The sequence below is a fragment of the Lathamus discolor genome, chromosome 8 (genome assembly GCF_037157495.1).
Source record: "Lathamus discolor isolate bLatDis1 chromosome 8, bLatDis1.hap1, whole genome shotgun sequence".
Lineage (NCBI taxonomy): Eukaryota > Metazoa > Chordata > Aves > Psittaciformes > Psittacidae > Lathamus > Lathamus discolor.
This window is the reverse complement of record NC_088891.1, coordinates 5,405,378-5,430,659: the sequence shown is the minus strand read 5'-3', so window position 1 is coordinate 5,430,659 and position 25,282 is coordinate 5,405,378. Positions and strand designations below refer to the sequence as shown.

At 37.9% G+C, this 25,282-nt stretch overlaps 1 long non-coding RNA gene across 1 annotated transcript in view; it reads left to right on the top strand.

Moving 5' to 3' along the window:
- LOC136018858 (uncharacterized) overlaps window positions 1-25,282 on the top strand; it is a 40,597-nt gene that overhangs the window by 12,551 nt on the left and 2,764 nt on the right. The window lies entirely within an intron of this gene.

Genomic DNA, 25,282 nt, shown 5'->3' with positions numbered 1-25,282 from the left:
ATGTGTTCAAACACTCCAATGTATTTGAGATGTGCACGGATAGGGGGGGTGTCGTATCTCTGAAGTTTTTCAGAGTTGCTCACAGGTGATGCTCACCACTATAGCTAAATCTACCCACTGAATTAAGAACTTGGGACCAGAATGTGTATTTATTGCACTACAGGAGCCTACTGCGGTGTCTACATAGATAGCAACAGCTCTTTCTAATTTTATTTGCTGGTCTTACTGGAGAAGTTTGTAGCCTGTGCTTGTCATGAACCTGTTTCCATCACGGGATGGAAAATAACTAGGAACTAGGAAATTGGTACTATGCTGTATTAATACCACTTAGAAATGTGTGCTCTCTAAAAATCAATACAATAAACCTGCTGCTTGTTCATTATCTGACTAGTAAAGTGTTCTGTCTCAATAGGATTCTATCTACACAGGGTAGATCACCCAGGAGAGTGAGATCTGTTATTTAACTACTACATTTTACTTTGATTCTTAATTTGTAGGCAATAATAAAATATCCTTAAACTATTTTTCTCATACGAAAATAGCCCAATGCATTTGAATGGCTCTCTTCATAGATAATTTCTCACCTGAACTGTAAAGATTTCATTTTTAGTTTAAGGGTATTTTGAAGTAATACAGATTAATTTATTTGTAGATGCAAGCGTTCAAGCAAAATCTCTAAATATCCAGGCTACTGCATTTTTCCGTCCTCTTTCAAGTCCTCTGTTGTTTCCCTAATTCTTTTTATGAAGCAGTTTTAATACTTTCGTCAGACTGACCTAGACTATTTCACAGAATATTTCAGGTACATTTGTGTGGCAGAATGGAGCTTGCATAAAGGGCTGAATCCTGACGCATTTTTGATTGTAAAGAAATTAAGTTCAGATATGTGTGAATTTATTCTTGTGCCTGAGTTGGAATGTGTAATAGGTAGTACTCATATGTTCATAGTTCAGGTACTGGAAAATGAATCAATATAAAATAGTAATTATTTAGGGTAAGGGTAAGTCTTTGCATCTATCTAGGCAGCATTTAGCGACTGTGGGCATTATCATGGCGAAATAATAATATTAGAAATTAATTCAGGTTAATTTCCTTTGTAAAGCTGACTTAGTAGTATACAATATGGTTTGAGCCCTAAACCTGTGTTTTCCAGTGTGCAGGGCTGAATCTTCACCTCATATGTGCAGACAAAATGTTCCTACTTTAGTTGACAAAACACTCATTTATACAAGATGAAGATGCAGCCTACATCAAAAACCTCGTTCTTATTACTCGACAGCTTTTAACACTTAACACATCTCTAAGCATGTACTGGAAAACTGCTTGGGAGGAGATGTATGTACATGCATCTTACCCCAAAACACCCTAGAAACTGATTAATCTATTTTGTTAATCAAAGATTTCATCTTCACATTATAGTACAGCCAGATTAGTAAAGCTGTGATGGTGGGACACATGATCATTTGCTAAGTAAAGTCAAAATTAATGACAAATAAAATCAGCTTCCCTTTGTGGTTATTTCCAGACAGCTGCATCCAAATATAAAAGAACTATCAAAGGGAGAATCCCATTAATTATTAACTCAGAACAACTTCAGAAAGCGCTTCTTAAACCTCCATTGACATCATCCTGACAGGCTCCTAATCTCAGAAAGTTGTTGGTAAGAGTTGCATTAGACTCAGCATGTCACCAATTCTGACTCGAACAACTGCAACTCGAGATGCACTGCAGCATAGATATGAACACATGGGACAAACTACGGTCTCTTAAGACATCTGTGAGTAACATTTACAGCATAACGTGCTGTATAATTCCCTGTGTAGCTCTACCTCTGCTGTCAGCATAATAGAGTTGTCAACAGTCTAATTGCAAGATGCAATATGTAGGGGGGTCATCCAAAAAAAGAATCTCAGTGGAAAGTAGCACGAATCAGCTGTCATTATTATAAAGCTGGACCAACCTTTGGCTAAACCATTTAAACCTCCAGATTAATCCCCAGATTTATCTATATAGATAGGATCAAATTCCAAGTTAGACTTCAAATGAAAGAGAAACTTCAAAATGAAGTCTATCATTTATGCCTATTAGACAATGCATTCAGTTAATGATCTGCAACTTACATTAGCCTGGAAATAGTGGTTTGTTTTTTTTTAAAGGCTTAACTGTTGCATCTTTCCTTTTCATGTTCTACTTTGACCTTTATTTTTTAATTTTGTTTCTTAATCTTTGTTGGAAGGTGAAAATATTCTTTTTTTTTTTTTTAAACAGATTGTTCTAGTTTCTGTCTTTCCCTTTCTTCCAACTTGCATGATTAAATATCTACTTTAGTCTAAAAATTAAGTTGTAAAGAGCTTATTTGGCTTTATGTGGCATCAGTAGGATCTCAATTTATTTACTATGAAGTCCCTCTATTGCAAAATGTATAAGCTAAATCAAGCTGTTAAATTCCTTTGAATAATTCTTTAGAATCTTATGCCACTGATTAAAAAAAAAAAAAAAGAGAAACTGGTGTTAGAAACCCAATAATCCTGTGAAATGGGTCGGGGTTTGTAGCAATCACCTGAAGTTACTAAACTTGTGTATACTAAAAGCTTGCGATCATGACACTGTTCTAACTCCGCTGTTTCTTTTTTGTTTTAAAAGAGCCAAGCAAACTCAGAACAAAGCTATCCAGCCCCTTCCTCCCCCCCTGCTGAACAGGACAGGCTACTAGGTTTTTAGTCTTTAAAAAAAAAAAAGAAGATAGTAGCCACTCTTTCATCTTACGGGGAGACATTTAAATTTAGAATAATTGCAAGACAACAATAAGCAGCATTGAGCATGAATGATAAAATGCAGCTCAACTTGATGTTTTAATGCAGGTTTACCCCTCTCATCAGTGATATTAACCCTTCTGACTACTCCACTGAAGATTCTTCCCTTTATTCCCCAGACTGTGATGGGAAAGATAGATTATCCGAATATTAACGGTTTATAAACATGGCTGAATGAACAATGAGTTCAAGTATGCATTTTTCATATGCTAACTCAAATTTCAAGACTGTGTATTCCTAGCTGTATATGATATAGGCCTTGCAAGGAGCTAGGCAATAGATCAATTAGAATAGCTACTAGCTGGTTGTAAAGAAGAGGAAAGCAAGGTTATTGGCTTATCTCAATGAAAATAATTAGACTTTCAAGTAAACTAGAATCAATGTAATTTCCTCTTGTAAAAAATTGTCTCCTACCTTTGTTGGCCTGTTTCATCTGTTTCATTTAAAGATGCAACTTTTACTGATGCTTCTGCTCATCCTATGTTTTCATCACTGTGAAACCTAAAATGCTCTTTGCCTAAAGTGTAGGTTAATATAATAGCTACTTGAAGCAGGAAACCTCTGCAATGTGTCTATAGTTGTCTTTATTTGGGCCTGTGCAGCATTTTGTTTGTCCTCTAGCCTTTTACGGCAGCTGGACCCTGACCTTCAAGTTCTTAAAAAGAAGGGGGGGGAAAAAGTATTCTTTTCAGATTCCAAGTTCCTCCCTTTTTACCCTCCCACTGACACCGTCCCATTCAATACTAGAGATAACTTTATTCATCTATACATCATTGTATCAAATTCAATAGGCAAACTGCTTCAACATGCTTCAGAGCTGGACAGGGCAGTAATGTCTTCATTTTTTCTTAATGCAATGAGTTTCTTATCGCAGTCCTTTCAAACACAAAACAAACACTGTAACAAAAAATGATCTCCAAGTTTTTTCCCACCCTGCTATTTCACCATGGGCTTATTTCTTTGTTCGATCTTTTAGTGGACAGCTACAGATACAAAGCTGTAAAACTGATTACACACATACCTCCATAACACCAGTTAAAAAGGAAATTTGGGAGCTCTTTTATAATTACATACTGTATTGAGGAGATTTACTTTGGGCTCATACTAAGACTGTGGAAGTAACTTGTTCCTGAATAGGCTATCATTCCTTAAACAGGATACCAAAATTAAGTCGCAACTAGAAAAGCTAGTAGAAATGTCATGTTAACTGCAGATCTAGCTGATTGTTGCCTGGAAAAGACGGATCATTTTCCCAACTATGTCAGTGTGAACTTGATACACCTAATGTTACGAAACTCCAAATCTGTCATTAATTGCCGGGTTTGACTTAAAGCTAATGATGCCAACTCCATAGATGTCCGCACAGCTCTAGCAGCAAGGAGTCTGGCTTTCCCTAGTTGGTCTATTCTGAGTCCTACTCACCTGCAGATGAGTTTAAAGGAAGAGAACTGAATGTTTGTCCCAAGTGTTCATGTAGTGTGGTTTAAGCTTGCCAGCTGATCTTCGGAATAATAGCTATGAACATACCAATAAGAAGGATAGATCAGTATTTTAATGAAGCATTTTAAGGGCTTATTTTTTAGTGCCTTTTTATTGTAACATGAAATATGTAATATTAGGATACCCCAGTCAAGCTCATATCTCATTGACATCTTTGTCTTTTAAATGGAAAGTAAGGCTGGAGGGGAAAATGTTGGTTAAAACTCAGAACTTCTGAAGTGCTTAAACCAGCGAATGGTACTGGATTGCTTTTGGGGATGAAAAAGAAAGAAATAAAAAAATTAGACTTGCATCCCTGCCTGGGTGTTTTCCACCATAGGCCCTACATGTTTATGTAGAGGGTATTGCGAACGTTTGGAGGGATTTGGGACTTTCAAAAGGAAGAAGTTTATACATTAGTGCTGCAAGTTGCAAAACACTGTTGATATTCAAATGTTTATTGTGTAAAATCTGGGATAAGCTTCAGCATGAGAGCTCCTTTAAGTGCCTACAACTATTGCTAATTCCCCTCAGCATTGAGGCTTGCACAAAGGCCTTAATCCAATTCCACTTTTTTTTCTTTTTTCCCTTTTTTTTTTTTTCCTCAGAAAGCCTATGCCATTTTCTCTCACATAAACTAACAACACTATCCCATCACACTGCAGAATGGGTCAAAGAAAAAGGGCTCTGTGTTTATACTTCACCAACACTTTGTGTTTCTTGGCCAAGTATGGCAAGAAACTTTAAGTGGGTCCCCCAGGCCCCACGCCACCTTTAGAAAGAAAAATAAGCCTTCAGAGATTGAAAACAGACTATTTTAGGCACCAAAAAACCTATGAAATGAGAACTATTCTTTCAATCACTATCCCTGAAAAGAAATTGATCACTCCAGCCTCATTCTTCCAGTTCTGATTTAAATTATGAAACACAGGACATGACACAATAGTGTATTCTAACTTGCGTACAACATCATCCTTGGAGATACTCTTTTAAGAGCATCCTTAGATAGTAATATTTGTGTGTGCATATTTTATTCCACTATCCTATTCATGAAAACAGATTAAAACAATAAGTTCCATTAGGGGAAATAAGTTTTCCAAGGTCTCTAGGTTTATTTTTCTGAAGTGCAAAAGAAACTGCCTTCCATTATTGCAAGTGTATTTGTAAGATTTGTCCATAATCTGCCTTGTACAAAGGAGAGCTCAGGAGAGCTCTAAGTGGTCAGGTATTCTCTGTATATAAACCTTCACTTATGTCTGACAATCCCAGCAGTGTTGTCAAGGTTTAAACAACAACAAAGACTTGAGCTGCCTTGAGGACTGACCTTCCACTAGCAGGAGGAGAGAAACTGGTCTGGTTCCCATCTGATCATCTATGAAATGCTACAAGAAAAAAATCTGCTCTAACTAGTGGGGATGCTAAAATGCCAGGGCATAAATCAGCCTGTAAATCTTTACTTTTATTTACTCTTTTTTTAGTTCCAAACAAGAATTAAAACTGCTTTTATAACCAGGGCTCCTTCATCTTTGCCATGAGAACCCAGCTGATATCCTATAGCACTAGTTGTTCTAATTTAGACAGCACTGATTCCCATCTTCAGAGTAAGCTCAGAGTTATATTGCCCCACAAGGGATTGGAGGAATTCAGCCTGGAAGGGAATCACTTACTGAAGCCTTTGACAAGCTGGAAGTTATTCTCCCTTCACACTGGCTTTGCTCTTGAACATGTGTGTTAATGGCTGAGCCAAAGCTTCATATGGTTTTTCTTCCCCATTTATACAGCAACTAAAGGAGTGACTGCGGTTTATTCAAATTGAAAACTTTGTCATGAATTATGTCAAATAGAACTAAGGTTTTCTGTGGGTTTTGTTTCCATGAAGAGTTTTTAGTGTGTTCCAGGAACCTGTTTTTTGCCCATCTCTAAAGGTTTGTAGCCCAAGTAGGGCATTCAGGACGGAAAGGGAAGGACCTGCTGCCCCTCATGGCCTTGTGCTGCCATCTAGAGCTGTGTCCTGCCGAGCCCTGCGCGCTGTCCCGGCTCCCGTTTCCCCCAGGGGTGTTAGAAGCAGATTCCCACAGGTGTGATGAGCAGAGTCCATAAGATTTGCAAGAGGCTCCTGTTCTGCACAGGAGGAAGGCTGAAGCAGAGTATTTCATCTTATGCACAGGCTGCTAATTTACACAAATTTAATCCGCTGTTTTCTCAGAAAACCACATTTTGGTGGTGGAGAGTGATGATGGCTTCTTATTTCTTAAACACTGAAAAAGCATGGTTTTGTGTTTTCGAAGAGAGGTTATTTCCTGCATTACTGTTTCTGAGCTAGTTCATGTATTTGCACGAATCTCCCCTGACAGGCCTTTTGGATCATATTTACCTGTTACCACACATGGATTTGCTGAGTGCTGAAATCACATTTTGAAGGTCTGGCTTTTTTTGCATGGCTTGAAAGGCTATGGCTAAAAGAGGTTTTATGTGTTAGGATTAAAATTATCCTGCATGCATAGCTAACACAAGGCTTGAGTATTACTTAGGTCCTGCTTAATTTAGTTTGAGCATTATGGCAGGGCACAACCAAGTTTTGTTTAGTGGAACTTATCCCTGAAAGGTATCTTCCTGGAACATTATTTTTCATGAAGGATAAAACAAGAAATATCTGTGCAAAAATACTAATGTGCTCCTGTGGAATATATATATATTAAAATCCCAAATATTTCAGAAGAGGCAGCAAAGCTGTTCTTGAGATTTTCATTTTGCTATACTACAGAAGTTAAATACATACATTTTCTATTCATAAACACATGAAGAGGAGTTCTTCTTGCCCCAGGAAATAGGAAATCTGAGATGATTTTTTTATAGGATCATCAAATGACAGAATCTTTCTAGTGAGAGATTAATTTCTTCTGCATTGTGCTGTGCACAGTACTTATTGTGGGGAATTTGTAAGACTTGATATCTAAGTTGACTGACAAGTCCCTCGATGTATTTAACAACTTTAATTATGCTTGTCATTTTCAAAATGAGTGGAAAAATGTACAAAACCAACAGAAATATGTCAGTTGGTTATTAGTTACAGCAAAGTCTCTCTTTTATCTCTTCTCTCAGGTGGAAACCATCCTTTCTGTTAAATAGGGAGCCAGTTCAAAAACTTGAGACCCATCACTTTCTTCAGGGTTTTTAATTACTCCTCTGTCTTTTTTGCTTTCTTTTGGGTTGTCTCTGCGCTAGGTGACTTCTGAGTTCTTGGCTTTCCTCTTTGCCTTGCCCTCAGCACAGTGTCTTTATCACGTCACAAAATTCAGATCCCTGATTGCTGAGTTTTGGTGCTATCCTCACTCTGCAAACACAGCCCCTTTTTTGTAAGGGGTAATGCTCCTCGTCATCAAGAGGAAAGTATGGGAGAAATGAGCAGTGGTTTTGGGGGCAAGGAAGCAAACAGAAGAAAGTGTACAGGAATTGGTGGGTGAGTTATTTGTTGGCTAAAAAGAGAATCACAGGCTCCACTAGAACTTCTTAAAGTGAGCATATTGCTATTTTATAAACTAACTTTCTTGAAAGGCAGCATTTTACTTTCCCCTCTATTTGTGTCTCAGTCTTTCTTATTGTCCCTCCTCTACTTCACTTACAGGTTTCCGTGAAATGTAGATGTCTTAAAGGGTTTCTTTTTGGCTTGGCATGGTGCTTGGAGGTTCCTTCTGTAAGCACTGGAGGTTTGGATCTAATATCAAAGGGTTTAAAGCTAATGATTTTAAGTATGGTTGAATTTTATTGCTCCTCTGGTGGGCTAAAACCTTCAGCAACTCTTTGACCTCTTCCCAGTCAATCCAATTCCATCTAATACTCTGTGACTAATATGGTGGATATTTAATCTACTTTGCTGCTGAAATTACTTTTAGAGCCACTTTTTTCCTTAAATCTTCCTCTTTAGAGAAATTGCTGATCGTAAGCTCTAAATATGTTGCACGCTACCACAGGTTTTTTTAAAGAAAAAGCTTTTCTTTTAGTAAAAGAAAAATTAAAAGATTTAATTTCTTTTTATAACATTAATGAAATGGAGTTCTATAATTATATTATGAAAGTAAAAGCCAGGTTAAAATGAAAAATTGACAGAAACCTCTCTGATCCTGCTGTTAATATAGATATCATGATGAACAGCCACACCTTAGCCAAATATTTCCTGTAATATAGTTCAACTTTAAAAGGAAAATCGAAGGAAGCTCCTAAGGACAGTATTTCTACCTGCTAGGCAGTGCTTACCGAATGGATCTTTTCCTATTGGTACCATCAAGAAGCTGTACTAAGTTTTTTTCATACCATATATTTTTTTCCTTAAAAAGTGATCAGACTGAGTCACTGAGGCCACAGTTACCAATTCTCCACAGTGCCTGAGATACTCGGATGTTTTTCCCTGTTTTCAGCTCTTAAGACATCCAGCTTGCAAGGATTCTGCACTCTGCAAATATGAGCAGAAGGGATTTGTTTATCTGATTTATGTGAGGACCCACCAAATTGGGTCATGGATAATGATCTCTACATCCACAATCCCGTGCCTTGTAATTTAGTCATGGGCACTGGCACATTGAATTCAATGGTCCTGAGTAATTTGAATTTAATGGAATTATTTATACGCCTGAAATTAAGCTTTTAGTAAAGTTCTTGTGGGATTGTGGCATTAACCTTTTCCATATGTAACCTCTTTAAGTGTGCCGTCTAGCATTGTGTTGGATGAAGAGATACAGAGTTTAAATCTCAAATTTGTCTGATTCCAGAGCAGGCTGATACCATAGGAAGGGTGATAGGAAATAAGATTTCTGGTCACAGTCTAACTACCAAGAAAGATGTATTTACTGCACCTGTGAAAGCAGAAGCTTCCAGTGCAGAGTGAATGGAAAGAAGAATCCAAATTCTTTTGCCTCTCCATAACACCAAGAATATTATTGGTGCAATATCATGAGGCTAAATTAAGGGTAGAAGTGAGAACAAATAGGAAGCGTCTCAAAACAACCTGAGAATAAAAAACAATGGTGGGAATAGAGAAGATAAATCCCTAAGCCAAGTAGTTTTAGTTGTGTTTGATTAGCCTGTGAAAGGGAATGTGTGGTCTGCAGGAGCTGGGAATGGGACTTGGTGATCTAGCAGTTTTCCTGTCTTCTAAAAGGTTACATCAATGAATGAGATGCATTGAATTAATAGTAATGGAAAAGGCTGTGCTCTATTACTCTTGCAAGTAAGTGAAGGGCTTCGGTCTTCAGACCTGTCCATATGGCAGCTTTCACATTCACTAAAATTAACAGAAGGGTGAGGTGACCCAATCAACATGTGATAAACATCCATCCCACTCGGGGTGGAAGTGTGTGTTGAGGGAGTTGGTGGCCAAACTGAGGCGTTCTGGGATCCAGCCTTACTTACATTGGGACCCTGGCTTACAGGAGCAGGAGGCAGGCTTGTGATGTCTTTAGAGCGTGTTCTGTATCAGGAATACCTGGGCTGTTCTGAAATCTGTGGGTTTCCTTGAGTAAAACTCCAGTAATAACATTTTGCTGCTGACATGAGTGCTAATTGCTGCTGGAGAGAATGCAGGCATATGAAGTCCTACTGTGTATGCCAAGAGACAATGGTTGATGTTGAGGCAATGACCATGCAGTGGTGTAGGCCACTAAAACCATAGTTCAGCTTTTCTGTCTGTAAAATGATACTATTTTAAACCATGACATCACTTTTTGATGCTTAATACTTTGTTTTTTTAAAGTAGTTCAGCTCTTCAGAAATGCAGTAGAAGTACAGGATTACTTTTTCCCTTTAAATTGCATATTACAAATACAAAAATATGTAGGTATGTTTATACCGCTCCTCTTTTTGTCTGCTGAATAGAACTGTAATTGATGCAATGCAAATGATGTATTAAATTTCTTGAACACATGGATAAAATAAGCCAATGTGAAAACCACCATGTGCGGTTAATTTATAGACAAATACATTTGGAACAGGTACAAAGGTGTAAAGCACTATGTTTTAACAGATTTTCCTGCCATATGCATTTGCTTTTACTGCCTGAATGAAAAAAATGACTGAACTAAATATCTTTCAAAAAATTAATGTTCTTATACTTTTGAAACTCATATTTTTTAATTCCAGAAACATTACTCTTCATGGGTATTAGTATGTTTAACTGGTTAAACTATTTTTTTTAGATTATTGTATAAATTGATGTAGTTTTGCTACTCAAGAAAGGAAATTTAGAACAAACCCCCCCCCCCCCCCCCAAAACCCCTGAACTTTGACATTCTTTTTTGTATTTATTGCATATCTTTGGAAATGACCTAATTTTAGCAATTCACATGAAAACAGTGGTCAGATCTTGTCATTTCAAATTAAGTCTGACAGCTCGGAAGTTAAACCAGTTTAGCTTGTTTTAACAGCTACACTTCAGTGATTCTGGGTTATTAAACTCTTTGGGAAACCTTCCACACTTTATTAGGGAAAGGAAATTTATGTAGTGCAAGGAAGAAAAACATACGTAATTGCCAACATATACATAGTGACTCTGGTAATAACATCAGTTTGTTTAGATAGTTAGTATCCAGTACAAAGCTGTATGCTTTTGTGTGAAGAAAAGATACATGGATATGATGGACAACTTCCCCTAAAACTATCATTAAGGTGAACAAGAGCGACTATTCAGTCACTCATTTGGGAGGCTAAATTCAGTAAAGTGAATTTTATCCATGGCATTACTTCTTCAGGCTGAACTCTATACCAAAACATAAATATCAAATTTGATCAAGCTTGCAACTAAATCTGGGCGTTAGGTTTGTCCACTTAAATCCCATGGTGTAAACCTGTGGGAGAAGTTTGAGTGAAGGTTTATCCTATTTCTTGTCCCAGTTCCTATCTCCTTTGAAGGCCATAGACATGTTCATTAGTAGGATGCAATGTATATGTCAGGCTCATGGCTCTGTTCAGGGGATAGAAAAGCGTCTTGCTCACCCACTAGAAACCATCAGGTATTGCATCCTTTCAGGCATGGCAACAAGCCAGCTCAAAGGCAAAATACAGAAGGAAGGAGCCTGCAGGCATGGTGGGATCAGAAAACAGAGCCTGAAATCAGATTTAATGTTTCATTAAGCTGTGTAGAGACCCTTATATTCTATCTCCTTAGCATGGCTGCTGCAGACTTGAACAAGTGGTGATGGTTCTGCTGTCCTGACTTACCACAGAGGGTCTAAACCTGGGGTATAGAATGTTAAGTGGTTTGAATGATGGTACAATGCCACTCCGCTGTTCTGTTTAGATTTAGGTAGCAACTCAACATGTCTTCAAGGCTCTTCTTCTCACATCAGCATTTCCTCATCAAGGTCAGTCTAGCTCTTACATTTTCTGGACAATCTATTTAGATTAGGGCGTTTTAGATCTCTTGCTACACAGCAGGTTTTCAAAACTATTTTGTTTAAGTATTTAAATATGTTAATTTTCCATATCAAGTAATTTGGTGATAATTAATATCACTACTACATATATTATCAGTTCCCACCCCTTACCTTTTTTCCTATCCCTCTTTATGCATTCAAGAATTACCAGCAAGTTTCAGTCACAGCTGGTAATCTACCATGGCTTTTACCTTCTCTTGAAGATTTCTGAATATAGCTCTGTTCTATTTCCTTCTGGTCTGTTGATGAGTACGCTCTGCAGTAGTGCATCAAGACAGACTGTGTACAAGCCATCTTCACAGAAATGCTGTTTTTTGACTGATTTCATATTAACAACATGTTGAGAGCCATCACCCAGTCTTTAATCCCTTCAGCATATGCACAATTGGTTTTAATAAAAATATCATGTAGTACTGATTGTGTCTGTGCATTATCAACAAAATGTGCAGCCCAAAATATCTATGTCAAAACTGTTTGCCAAAGCTTATTTTCAATATGTTCACTGGCTAGCATAAGGCCAGTATCCTTACCCTGGAGGAGGTGTTTTAAGGGCTAGAAAAATATTTTAGAATGACAATAACGGATAATATTGGCTGGTAGAAGATAAGTAAGAATATGTGTTGCTGTGCTCCATAGTCTAGGTAAATACCAGAGCTTCAGTAAGCATTCAAACAGATGCTTAGTTGTCTTTTCATCATTTCTCCCGAGTTGTTACTCTAACACAGAGCAGTGATTTAAGTGCTGATAAGTAACTTCCGGTGAGGCTTGACTGCAATAGTGTGAGGAGCTGCTGTCTGCTTGGTGGTTCTACCAGAAGTTCCCGACTGTGTAGTGAAGTCAAAGGACTTCAGTGAATACCTGATAATAAACCGATTTAGCACAAAACCCCCTGCTTGCTTGGAAGCCACCTTCATTGACATGAATAGTGAAAAAGGTAGACAGTGAAAAGCAGTGCAGATATGGATGTGTTGTTCCTCTGCCTTTCTCTTGGAACATCTCTGTAAGAAGCAGCTGCTTCTAGAACCACCACAGGTGTCAACACCTTTATACTATGAACTGGAAACTAAGCATGCTCATAAAACTCAAGGTCATGCATGACCTCTGTTGGACTGCACCAAATGGTGGTTGTTGTCCTGTTCAGTCAAGGTAATCTAGGAATTAAATGACAGTAACTTCCATTAAAAAGTGCCCTAGAAATGCAGGAGTGTGTATGTGTAAGCATGTGCTTTGAAAGGTGTTCTTGATGATACATCTTTCTTTCATCTATCTGAAATAAATAGATCTAATGCACTCCATTTAACTTTGTTTCCAGCTGTCAAAAAATGGAGAGAAGCCGACTGTAGTGTTTGTTTTCAAAATCCTACTGCCAAGATTTTTTCTTCAGGAGAGAAGAACGAAAGAACAAATCTCTTCTTTGCTGCCTTGGTCATTGTAGCTTATTTTCAGTAAAATAATAGTACCTCAGTATCTGAAACTTTCTATGCAGGTGGGCAGTGAAAGACTGCAAGAGATCAATCAGTTCAGGTATAGGCTAATTATTAGGGCAGGAGAGAAGGCAGTTTAATTAATATACTTCTGTATCAAGGGCTAGTGTTATTACAAAAGCTGGTTGGAAAGACATGTATCATGATGATGAGTATTGCTTTAATACTTAGGCAGGTGTTAAGAATGTAATGGAAGCAAAGGGTGCACTCAGATAATTTTTGGGCTCTTTTGGGACTCAGACTGTTGAGGATAACTGGGATAACATTTCTGATTCTTAGCTTGCAAAAAGGGAGAAGCAGAAGGCTGTTAGCATTTAACACATGAAAATCTATGCAGAGGTACAAAGATACCAATAGAGCACAGCATTGTTGTGGAATGTTGTTTGCTCTGCAGAGGGTAAAATTCTAAGGCTATATTAATTTGGAGAAAAGAAACAGATAAGCATTTGGAAAAGACTGTCCCATAATGTGGCCTACGAAAGAGATAAGTGAAGCACTCAGAATGCTTATTGCATATATATATAAGGAAAAGACAAAAAATAATAAAACCAAGTTTTACCATAGAAACACATTTACAGATCCTGTGTTTGGCTTAAAGTAAGGGATCAAATTTGTGAAAATGTAATCAATCATTTATGCCGTGTGGCAGGTAGGAAGACAACTTCTCAAACTTAGAGGATTCCTGAAGGTTTGCATTTATGGGAGGTTTTTCTCTCCAGAGTAATTTAAAATGATTGCCTGAGAAAAGTTCATGTGTGAACTTAATCTTGTGAAGAAGTTAATATGATATTTGTTTGTTTGTATGTATGTACTTTCCTCTGGTACTGTCTGGCACCAGCTAGCTCCAAACTGACACCAATGTCTTTGATACATTTCTGTCTATGGGTTTAGGTAGGTATAGGTTTACCTGTGTATCAATATACGTACAGTCTCAGTGTATCACTAACTAAAAGGATAAATTCGTCCTATGGACCTATGCACCTGCACTTTGGCACATGTGAATCTGAGCTGAGAAACAAACTATTTTATGAAGTTAATTATGCTGGAAATATATGTAAAGAAAATGTGTTTGAATGACAGATAATTAAAATAAGAGCTGCCTTTTTTCTAATGAATGTATCATTAGAGTTACAATGGTGGTGGTGGGGGGAAAGGGTTTAAAGGAAAATCGTACCAGCAAGGCAGTGGGAAATGCTAATCTTAGAAGAGGTTACAGGAGAGTACACAGGAGCCAGTGTACTAGAGGAAAACACAAGGATATCATCAAGGCGGTATAACAGCATCATGATTGTCTTTGACAACACAATGGGTCTTTGCATATAATGTAAGTCCAAAACTGGACTATGCTAGTGAGATTGAGATAATGGCAATTAGAAAAAAAGGAGGTAAAGTGGTTTTGAGTGCCAAATTGTCCCCTCCTGAGCCTGATGAAATGTCCACTGTAACCAGTCCAGACATCCATTGACTTGGGTAGGCACTGGAACAGGCTCTGTAATTCAGGTTTTCCCTGTTGGTTTGTGCTATTTATTTTATCAGACTGCTGCCAGAGTGACCTTGAGAATGACCCAAAGAAGAAGTCAAATTACACTTCTGACTTTGCTCTTGTTTTGTTTTTAGGTGAGATAAGGAAATCTGAAGCCTTAACTCACAAATCAGTAATAAAGGGAGTAGAGAAGAAATGGCACAAAATAGTCCCCTCCTCCCAAAATGGGCAACGAAAGATCCCTTACAAATCAAAGGGAAAATAAAATGTTAATCCAGGAGCCAGAATATGTTCTCCTTTACACAGATGTAAATCAGAAATGGCATGTTGAAGCATTTTAGGTCATATCTGTAGGAATGATGTAATAGTGCTGAGTTCACCTTTGCATGGGGTGTGATTGTACATGGCTTCTTTGAACACATTTTGTCACAGAATTTTTCACCAGATCAGACTTGATGGGTGCTAGTGAAAGCTTTTGTGAGAGTCCATGATAGTTTCAAAGTGTCTGGAACTCCACTGTCCACTGACATTGAGATACATGCCTATCTTCAGCCCTTTCCTTCCTCGGATTCATACATGTGGAGTGGAATTTGGCTTCCTGCCTCATAAATATCAAAGGACTAGAGCAAATTTTATGTAATAAGCAACATGGAATATGCAAGATGTCTATATGGGAAAATCTAGATTATATGGTAGTCTATACTGTAGTAGTAGCTACATAGTAGTTCTACATGTAGTAGCTAAAACTGCAACAGGGAGATTAAATTTGAAGTCTGCTGAAGGGCCTCCATAATCTGGGCAATCTGTTAAAGGACTATACATAATGAATGTTATCCTTCTTTGTAGCCGAATGCTTAAAACTCATTTTCACTCTGTCCTCTCAAACTGAGGTTGTCAAATTGGTGCCAAGTAAGACAAGTTTATAATATATATTATGTACCTTGGAAGTAGGTGGAATCTAGTTCCACTCAATTTAACTGTGTTGCTTTTGAGGACAATTTGTTCTGACCTAGAGCGTGAAGCCTGTATATGAATCGGCAGCTTTAAGTATACTACCAATAGAACTTACTTGAATTAAGAGAGAAAAGAATTCATATAACTCTGGTGGGTTGGGTGGGAGAACAATCATACAGATCCAGTTCATTAGTATGTGTTCACTTTCTGGTTGATTTTCTTTCCCTAACTCAGCTGGCTTAAGTTACTTGGCTTTGTTCCAGTAGAGGTGGGATCCATTCTTGTGGTTGTTTTTCAGCCTTTCTGTAAGACTTTGGACATACCGCCTCTCTTTTCTGTATCTTTTTTTCTGATGTGTAAAATGGGGTAACTGTAATTATCTACCTATTAGTAAGTTACTTTTTGAAAGTATTGAAGTTACAGGGTCAAGAAAGTGTGAAATATTAACAAAGCAGAATAAGATCATCATGCTGAATAACACATTTGAGAACTGTAACCTTCTGTTTGAAAGATGCACTTTGGTTTGTTCAGGTGTAATTTTGCCTATGGATGCATATCCAGCACTTTTCATTATAACTGTACAAATTAGCTATCTAGCTTTTATTGGTAAGAGCTGTGAAATACATGTGGCTATGCAAGTCATAGGGCTTTCTTGTCCCTGACTGTATATGCTAACTCTTAAATTTAAAGGAAAGATGTTCCAATTTTCTTGGAAGAAGCAGAAGATGAAGAAAACTTTAAGCAGTTTGTTGTTTCTGGGTGTTTTTTTAGGAGAATTACTCATAGATTAATGAATAAGGTTGCATTAGCTTAATTTCTTTTGTGCAAAGCAATTCTATATAACTTTATTTGACAGCTGTGAGGTTGGATACTATTTTGTTTTGTCTGAAATCATTGGAGCTCTGATAAGGTATTCAAATACTTAATTCAGAGTATAGAACAGAGAACTGCACTGGCAAGCAAGGGTGGGGAGCCTGTATTCTGTGTTTTAATTTGGGCATGGGAGATGTTTCATGAATGAATAAAAGCTAAGTTCAGCAAGACATATCCTCAAATGAATAAACGAGAAACCAAGCTTGTGTAAATTTACTATGTAAGATCTACCCATGAAGTGCTTGGTATATCCTGCTATTAGAGAGGAAACATCCAATCCATCTAAAAGCAAGAAGACATTAAAAATTATCAGTTGTGTTTTGTGACCTCTCAGGTATAATTAGACATTGTCTGAGTCACCTGTGCAGTGCTATAAGGAGGTATGTTGCAGAGAATACAAACACAAAACGCTCAGGCTGGTCATGAATAGTTATGCCAGTTCTGATTGTACTACAGTTTTCTGTTACATATCCTCTAAGGTACAGCAAAAAGAAGCCTGCCATTTTAATGAATGTTTCTGGTGTATAGAGAAAGATGATATAGTCAAGCATAGGTCATCTATAGCCCTTAGTATCAGCTGTAGCATACATGCCATTATATCATAATACCATTTTATTCCTCATGATCTTTGATCAGTGCTAATGATCAAAGTTTGCATAGCAGCCAAGAGAATCATGAGACAGTAGATATTTATAGCTTATGGCCAATTCTGATTACTCTATAGCAGCTTTCCCAGTGTTCTGTAGTTTGATTGATGTCATTGGCATGCTTCAGCATTCAGAATATATCAAATAAATTTGCTATGCTTTGAACATGAAAGGGAAGTAAAACACTGATAATTTAAGAAACCAGAAAAGTGGGGGAGATAGGAGATACACATTGCTGCATGTCCTTTGGCAACTAATGCCATACAAATGCTTAGCAATACAGTGCATGCATGCCAATTGCTAAGCAGCCTCTTTAAGGCAAGGCTTTACTTCCACTGTAAGTGCTGCTATTCAAAGGGGCTGATAAATGAAATCTGAACTGCATATGCTGCAATGGAGACGAGGACAGGAGCAAGAGGCAGCTGTTTGGGGTGACTGCTTTACAAGCAGAAGCCTTTCAGTTCCATCAATCAGACAATGTGAAAGGCCCAAATCCAAAGACACCGGCATCCCACCTCCTTTGATCCTGGTCCTAATAGTGTGCCAGTCACTGATGAAAACGCATTACGAAGTGAGAATGTTCCATTTTCTGCCTTCTTTTTTCTGAGAGTCAATATTTATCAGATTTAACTAGTTAATGATTCTGCCCTCTCTCTTCTTTATGCCATGAGGAATCTTGCTGCAGAGGTGACAATAGTTTATAGTCAATGGGCAGTTAAAGTGTAAGCAGTCCATGGGATCTGTAGGAGCTATTCTGCAGGGCTGAGAGTCCTGCAAAGGGTTAAGCATTGACTCACTTCAAAATCGATGGCAAAATTATACATACATTTTCCTCATCGAGACAGTATTTGGTTGAGACCTGTGAGGTCATGCCGTGGATATGAATCTAGCATATTGATTCCAGTGAAAGCAATGTTGTGGTGGCCTTGTGCTGAGGCTGTGACTCTGGTTTTAGGAAATGTGTGTTCTGTGCCTATCCCTACCACAGCCTTGTGTCTATATCAGTGTTTTCTGCCAATAACAAGCCCAAGATTTCCCATCAAATGAGGTTTTCCTACTTGTGAGTCTGCAAGAACAGTTTGCAGCTTGTCTTTAAGTTCATGTGGCAACTTGTCTGTCCAAATACATCACTCATGTCACCATGCAGGAAATAACTGTATAGGTACTTAGGTGTGCCAGAAGATCAGGTATGCCAGAAGATGCTCTGAGAGGTAAAAACTATGTGGTTTTAGGCCCGTTAGATTTTTTTTTTTTTTTTGTGTTGTAAGCTTCCCTTCTGCAAAATGGGAGTTAAAAAATATTCCTTTGGCTTTCATGCCAATGTAAGCATTTTTTGGATACCTATGTATACACAGTGCCATGCCCAAGGGTTCTGATTCCAAGCGCTACAATAAAGAAAACTGTACTTCTGTGTGGAGACGTGCATGTGAGACCTGTCTCTTCATCTGCGAGAGCCAGTCTCGTTTTTTCCACTGTGTAACGTCTTATTATCAGGCTTTCTTACTGATTTGCAAACATGAGAGTTTGTAGGATAATAAAGAAATGGGCAGCACACTTGGGTGATCTTCTTTGCTTTTTTCTTCTTTAAAAGCAATTTTCATGACAGTGAGTATGACAGCAATAGAGTTAAGCCATGTCATTAATTTCCATCTATGGTAGATGGAGAATGTTAAATTCTAGGCACCTGAGTGGATCATCAAACTCTTCTACCACATAATGACTCTAAATAATCATATTCATCATAATTAGTACCATTAATAATGTTAAAAATAAACACTTGTACCTCAGACCATTAGTAATAGTAATCTTGTCATCATCCATGAAAATTACTAGACCCAGTTATTTTTCACAGTGGGGTGCAGATATGAGATATATGATTAAAATATTAACTACATATTTGATACAGATTCAACTATCATTATTATATTATATTGGCTTCATTATTATACTTTCTATATGCTACCTTGTATATACTGAGTTTAATAAAGTGTTAAAAAGTGGCTTTGGGTTCCTGAGATCAATATATGTTGGAAAGAAAAATGCATATGAATCCAGAGGTAGGGAAGAAATGGGATTCAGACTATGGTTAAATGAATTTTTGTCATTCAACCCTGTACTAAGAGGTGACACAAAGTTAATCTTAGTCATAAATCCTCAAAATAGAATTTAAGTGATACTTAGGTGATATTTAATGGTTATTTTTTACCTGAGTAGATTAAATGGAAAGAATACTAGTTAGCTGAATGGGAGAGATGAGCTTTAGAAACGGACAATGTAATCTAAAGTTTTTAGCTCTTTGAAGTACAAGTTCTTCCTGTTAGCCTAAACAGGAGCTCTTCTATTAGTACACAGGGGCAAGTAGCGCTTTTGTATGCAGAACTGAATTAGTATAAGCAGGGGGAAGGTATAATCTGAGGATAAATAATGAGACAGCACATTTTGTTAAAAATGATGGTACGTTTAAGAGTGAAAAATCTTTTGTGAGGAGCTTTTCTCCTTTCTATGGTGGTTAATTGTCCGTCTCTTCCTTACCTGTTTTTAGAAGTAAAACACAGACCCCAGTGTTACGCCTGTATCCTTAATCCTGGAAGATTTTCAGTTCTCCAAGATGCTGGTTATGCTGTCTGCTTCTGTTGTCTTGCTTTGTGACATTCAGTGGGTTTCTTGGGGTCCTTCAGGAACAGAAAATCTCTGGAGCTGAGGATAGTCATTGTCCGCCTTTCACTGTAGGAAAGGACAAGAATGCATCTTTCCTGTTTTCAAAGCTGTTTGCAACATTTCCATTTTTTTTTTTTTTACTGTTGCATTTAAACAGCATGAACATAAATAATTTGCAGAATAGATAGTAGTAGATGAAGAAGGTTTCTATTATCTCTTTAGCATTTTCTTACGGAACCATAATATACATCTATGCCAGAACACCTTCACGCTTTCAGGAGCTTAAAGGATAATTAAGTAATGAAGTTAACGAACTTTATTTTGAAAAAGAAATAATAAAAACATCCCCCAAACAGGCTATACCTGTAAAGGGTGGGAGATGTTTTCAGAGTATAAAACTGGATAGGATTGACAGAAGAGTTCTTTACAGTTCCTATCCATGTTGAGAAGCTTGTTCACTGATGTGGTGCGAAACTGTCATTTGCCTGAGAGCAGTTGATAGCTGTACAAATCAGGCATTTTTATTTAATTCATAAGTTGGAAGTAAGGGCAAACCCAAAGATCCCTGGCTTGCCTTCAACCTCATGCGTGCGTGCATGCCACCCTAAAACTGACTCCAGGTTAAACTTCTTAAATCCTAATGAGTGGACGTATTTTGGGGGTAGGTGATCCCATTATCACTGTGCTGAGGCACCTGCGTATGAAAAATGTCTATTTTCCCATGAAGATGGCATTCAGGCAGCCAGCTTTCACCACCTACCTGTTAATATCTGTACAGGTATTATATGGTGGAACATTTCATCTTCCTCCTCAGTAGTCAACCTGAGTCTCCTCTAACGTACAGATTTGCACCCATGGAAAGTAATTTCTTTCAGAAGTAGGCAGCAATAATAAAACCTTATCATCTGCTTCACACCAGACATTAAGTGTGGTTGTAAATAAAACCTTATCACCTGCTTTGGACCTGATAGCATAAACAGTGGTTGCACTAGGATTTCTTTCTGGTTTGACCAGCTTTACTGGCTTCATTGGGCCAGGCTATGGCTACTTTTCCCCTCAAGACATAGGATATTTTTACAAGGTTTTTGGGAAAGGATGCTTTGAATTCTAAATGAGTCTAGAGCACCCATTTTAAGTGTAGATATCTCCGCTGGTAAACCATTAACTGAGTCATAGTCAATGTAGGGTAGTCAAATGAGGACAGGCAATACAAGTTCAAATGCCTGACTGTCCAGAAAGTAATAAAACTCTTCCAACAGATTGGGAAAGCAGCTGATTAATAAACTTTGCCAAAATGCTATTTTAGATGCTTTCCGTGCTATAGATTACTCTTGGACTAAAAATGCCTCATGGTTTTCTCAGTATTTATTATTGAGGCTTTAATAATTTTTACACTTACCCAAAGCTACTCAAGTATGACATCCAGTGGCAGTGGTTCAAAGTTTAGGACACAAACAAGTTTTGTCATCAAATGGAATTTTCCTTGTAGGAATGAAATGTTTATTCTCGGCAAACTGAAGATAATCTCTTCCAGATTTCAGAGCTGGTGTGACCGAAGGCTTGGACTTTTGAGGAGGCTGATGAACCCAATCAAACCTCCATGAAAAATTCAACTCTCCATTAAATCCTCCTTGTCACCAAGGCTTATTATAGCTGCTTATTTGGGATTAACAGAGACAGAATACGCCTAATATGTTATTAGACCGGTTAGACTTACATTAATTTGTCCCTATTTGTGTTAATGTATCAGAGAAAAACCTGAGATGTTCTATATGTACATGATTTTGTTTTGTTTTAGTAGCAGGTTTTTATGATGTCCAAGATATAATTTGGGATTGTAAAATTTAATGTGTTATTACATAACTCCTATCTTCCCTGAAAAAAGTAAACTTCATTTTGCTGAATCCCTTTATACTCTGAGCTATAGTTGCTTAATACAGGCGTTTACTTGGATCACTTACTGATTCCTCACAAATGGCATTGTGGTAATGTGTAAGAATAGCAACAGCATATATTAAAACATCTTTATAATCAGAATAATAATGAAGAGCTTGTAGATATGAACATCCCAAAGTTTTCCCAATGCTTTAATAAGTACTGAGCTACCATTACAATTCCTGAATTATTCAGAGCTATAATTTGGAGTCACAAGGCTTTAGTATGCTGCAGATGCAGTGTTAAGGCTTCCAGGGTCATGGTAGATATTAAAAATTGTTATGGAGAGATCTAGATTGCTAATCACACAATGGCACAAATGTTGTGTAGTGCCCTAGAATTACAAATAATTTAACAGGCTCTAACCAGCGGTAAGTCCCCTCTCTCCCATTCCCCAAACCACAAGATGTACAGCAATGCTTCTGTGAGAATAAAGGGGTGCAAAATATCCTCAAGGATATGTCTCAAGAATCCTATAAGCAATGGAATAAGAGAAGGAACCCATACCGGGGGCGGGGGGGAATAAAGCCTCCTCATGGGCTGGAAAGGCAGTGACTAACCATTATACTGAGGTTGTAATTATAATTTCCTCATAAGAGTAGAGAAGTCAAGGTTTCAGAAGGCAAAAAAAAAAATCTATTTACAGAAAAATATTATGCTTTTCATTTGATAGAAAAAGTAATTATTGCAAAGGGACCCATGGAAGATCTTGAAGACAGTCACCCTCCTTTTAATAAGTGCTTGTGGCAGCTAAGTGGGGATCAGGAGTATTCTTTATCAGGTTTGCATTCAAGTAGTACTAAATATATGCAGGTAGGAATTAAATAGTATCTGAGTTTAATTAAAATTATAAAAAAAAGGGGGGGAGAAGAATGGTTGGTAGACTGCTAGACTGCATTTTAACCAGTAACCTCAGACCCTAATTAGAAATGCTTTTCATATCTCCTCCATGCAAGGGCTTAATCTGACGTGAGTCTGTGAGCGAGGGCTTGGGGGACCAGTGTTAATTCTGCATTCGATCTTGGTTTGTATGGAGGCAGGCAATGCTGATTGACCGAGTTGCAGCACAGATCCCATGACCTCGCTGGGATTTTCATGTGAGGTGTTAATTGAGAGGGTGGGTTAATCTTTGAGCATCATTGTCCCCGAGCTGAGGACGAAGTTTGTGCTCTCTGTTTCCTTACTCAACAGTATATTTGATCTCTACCTCCTTCCCTTTATGAGAGTTTAGCAAGCCTGCAGAAAATTTGCTCTTGATCAGTTTGTTGGTGGAGGATTACCTCTTATTGGTTTTGTTTGATTTTTATGATCTTTTTTGGGAGAAAAAGTGGTTAACTGGGATGAAAACCAAAATATCCTTCTCCTTGTTGTCTACCCTCCTCCCAGTTCACTCCAATGATGCTATCACTGGGTGGGGGGAAGCAACATTTTGAGATTGATTATATTAAAAAAACTACAAGGCACAATTTCAAAGTTATTTAATCTGAGTACTGGCTAAATATAAGCTCTTTTTATTGCTCCTGAGCAGAAAGCCTAAAATTATTACAAAACCAAAGAGATATTACAGGGGACAGAGCTTTTATAAGAATGTACAGGTTAGAGTTTTCATACGGGATTTGTATAATGCAAAAAAACACAGCCATGTGATACTACCATTTTATGTATTTTTATAAATAAGGAATGTCTTATTTTCTTCATGTGTTGCTCTACAGGCCTGTTGTCTTGAGCGTGAGTGTGGCAGCAGCAGAAGCAATGGAGATGGCGCAGGAAATGCTGTGAATCAACAGTGGTTAAAAAACCACAAATGATTGCCATCTTTGACATGCAAAGGATGTCTCTGGTTCTATTGCACTGCCTGTAGATGAGTTTAATTGCAAAGTTTTCAAACCCAAAACTCCTTTCCGAGCGAAGTATAGGCAACTCTTGCAAAGGCTGGGCAGCATGTTCTATGTCTTGTCCTCTGCCAGGCCCACCACTGGTAGTGTGGAAAGGAAGGAGACTATCCTGCTTGCAGCTGGAGATGGTGGGATGGCTTTGGCCAGTTTTGAAGAGACAGTGTTTGGGTCTTGTTGAGTGGCTACGAAACATGCAGTAAACATGGGATGCCATGGTTTTTATGTGCGTGACTTTGGTGGTTGTGTGACCTTTATGAGGTTTCTTCCACCTGAACGGTGCTTTTGCCTATGCCAGAATCATTCCAGAGAGAGTCTATGGTAGGTGAGATTTCTGTGCAGTGTGATGAGCAAATGTAGTGCCTTGTTATGCCACCAAGTTGTGATCCAGGGCAGACCTGGCCTCAAGACTTCCAAGTTTTCTTAAATAGTTCTCTGGTAAAATCACAATCTTTGGGAAATTGCTCCCTATAGGGACAACGGGAGATTATTCTTATTTTTTTGTTTATTATTCTTATATTTTAAAGCAATGGCACCACATTGCTGGAGAGTAACTTAAATCGGCAAGAATTTAATAGCTTCCTTGGCCGGATGCAAAGCTACAGGTCAGCTCTTGGATTTATGTCCCTGTATAGGTTCCAGCTGTAGAGAGGTTCATGTAGCAGTAGTCAGCAGTCTTCTAAGGCTGCTACACCAGATTGTATTTTTCTTTTTTAAAGTTTAAGAATATTGATAGAAACTCAGTGGGAGCTAGGAAATGCTGGCGTTCGCTTCAGCGTCTATATCTTGCTTTGACGTGAGGCATTGGAGCCTATGCTTGGGATTCACTGAGAGCCAGGAGCTGGGAGAGCTGGTGCTTCTCAGTCTTCCCTCAAGATGCTCTGACTCCATGATCCTGGCCATGCTCCTAAAAGGCTAATGCTATTAAAATCTACCCACGTGTTATCTGTAATTGCTGACCACTATCTTAAGCCACCCTGCGGTCTTTGAGGAAAAGAATTAATTCTGGAGTTGTGAAAAAGGCAGAAATTTAGTTTTGTGAAGGATTTAGAGGGTTCGGAATTTGGCTGCTGTTCATACTGGAATGAAATGTGACATTTTCAAATTCTTGGCAGAGGAGAATTCTCTAAAAAAGCTGCTTTTCAGATTGATCAAAATGGCTCATCCTGGGTTGGATTTACTTGATTTCATAATCTACAAGGAAAAAAAGTAATAAAATACAAGTCATTGCAAAATGAGGAATCAAAAAGATCAAAACAAACCTCTCCTTCCCAAAAACTCAAGGCAAATTGGCACAATTCATTAACCCACTTCAGTTTTATAAATCCATATTTTCTAATTTAAAAGGAGGCTATCGATGGGCTTATAAGCACCCCTAGATTATTTCTCAGTTTGCTTATGAAATAAAGATGACTTCTTGGGGTCTCTACTGATTTCCAGGCTTTGGTGAATTTCAGTAAAATAAATGTTTGTTGCATGAGAGGTGAGAATTGCTTCTGATATTTGTAGCAAAAGCAACTTCTATGGGCTACGGGACTGCAGTCTGCTGTTTGTGTTAATCATGGACAGTTATTGAAAGGATATCCTTAATCACTGGGGTGGTGTTAATATTTCAAAGGCTTCACAATAGTAACAACTAT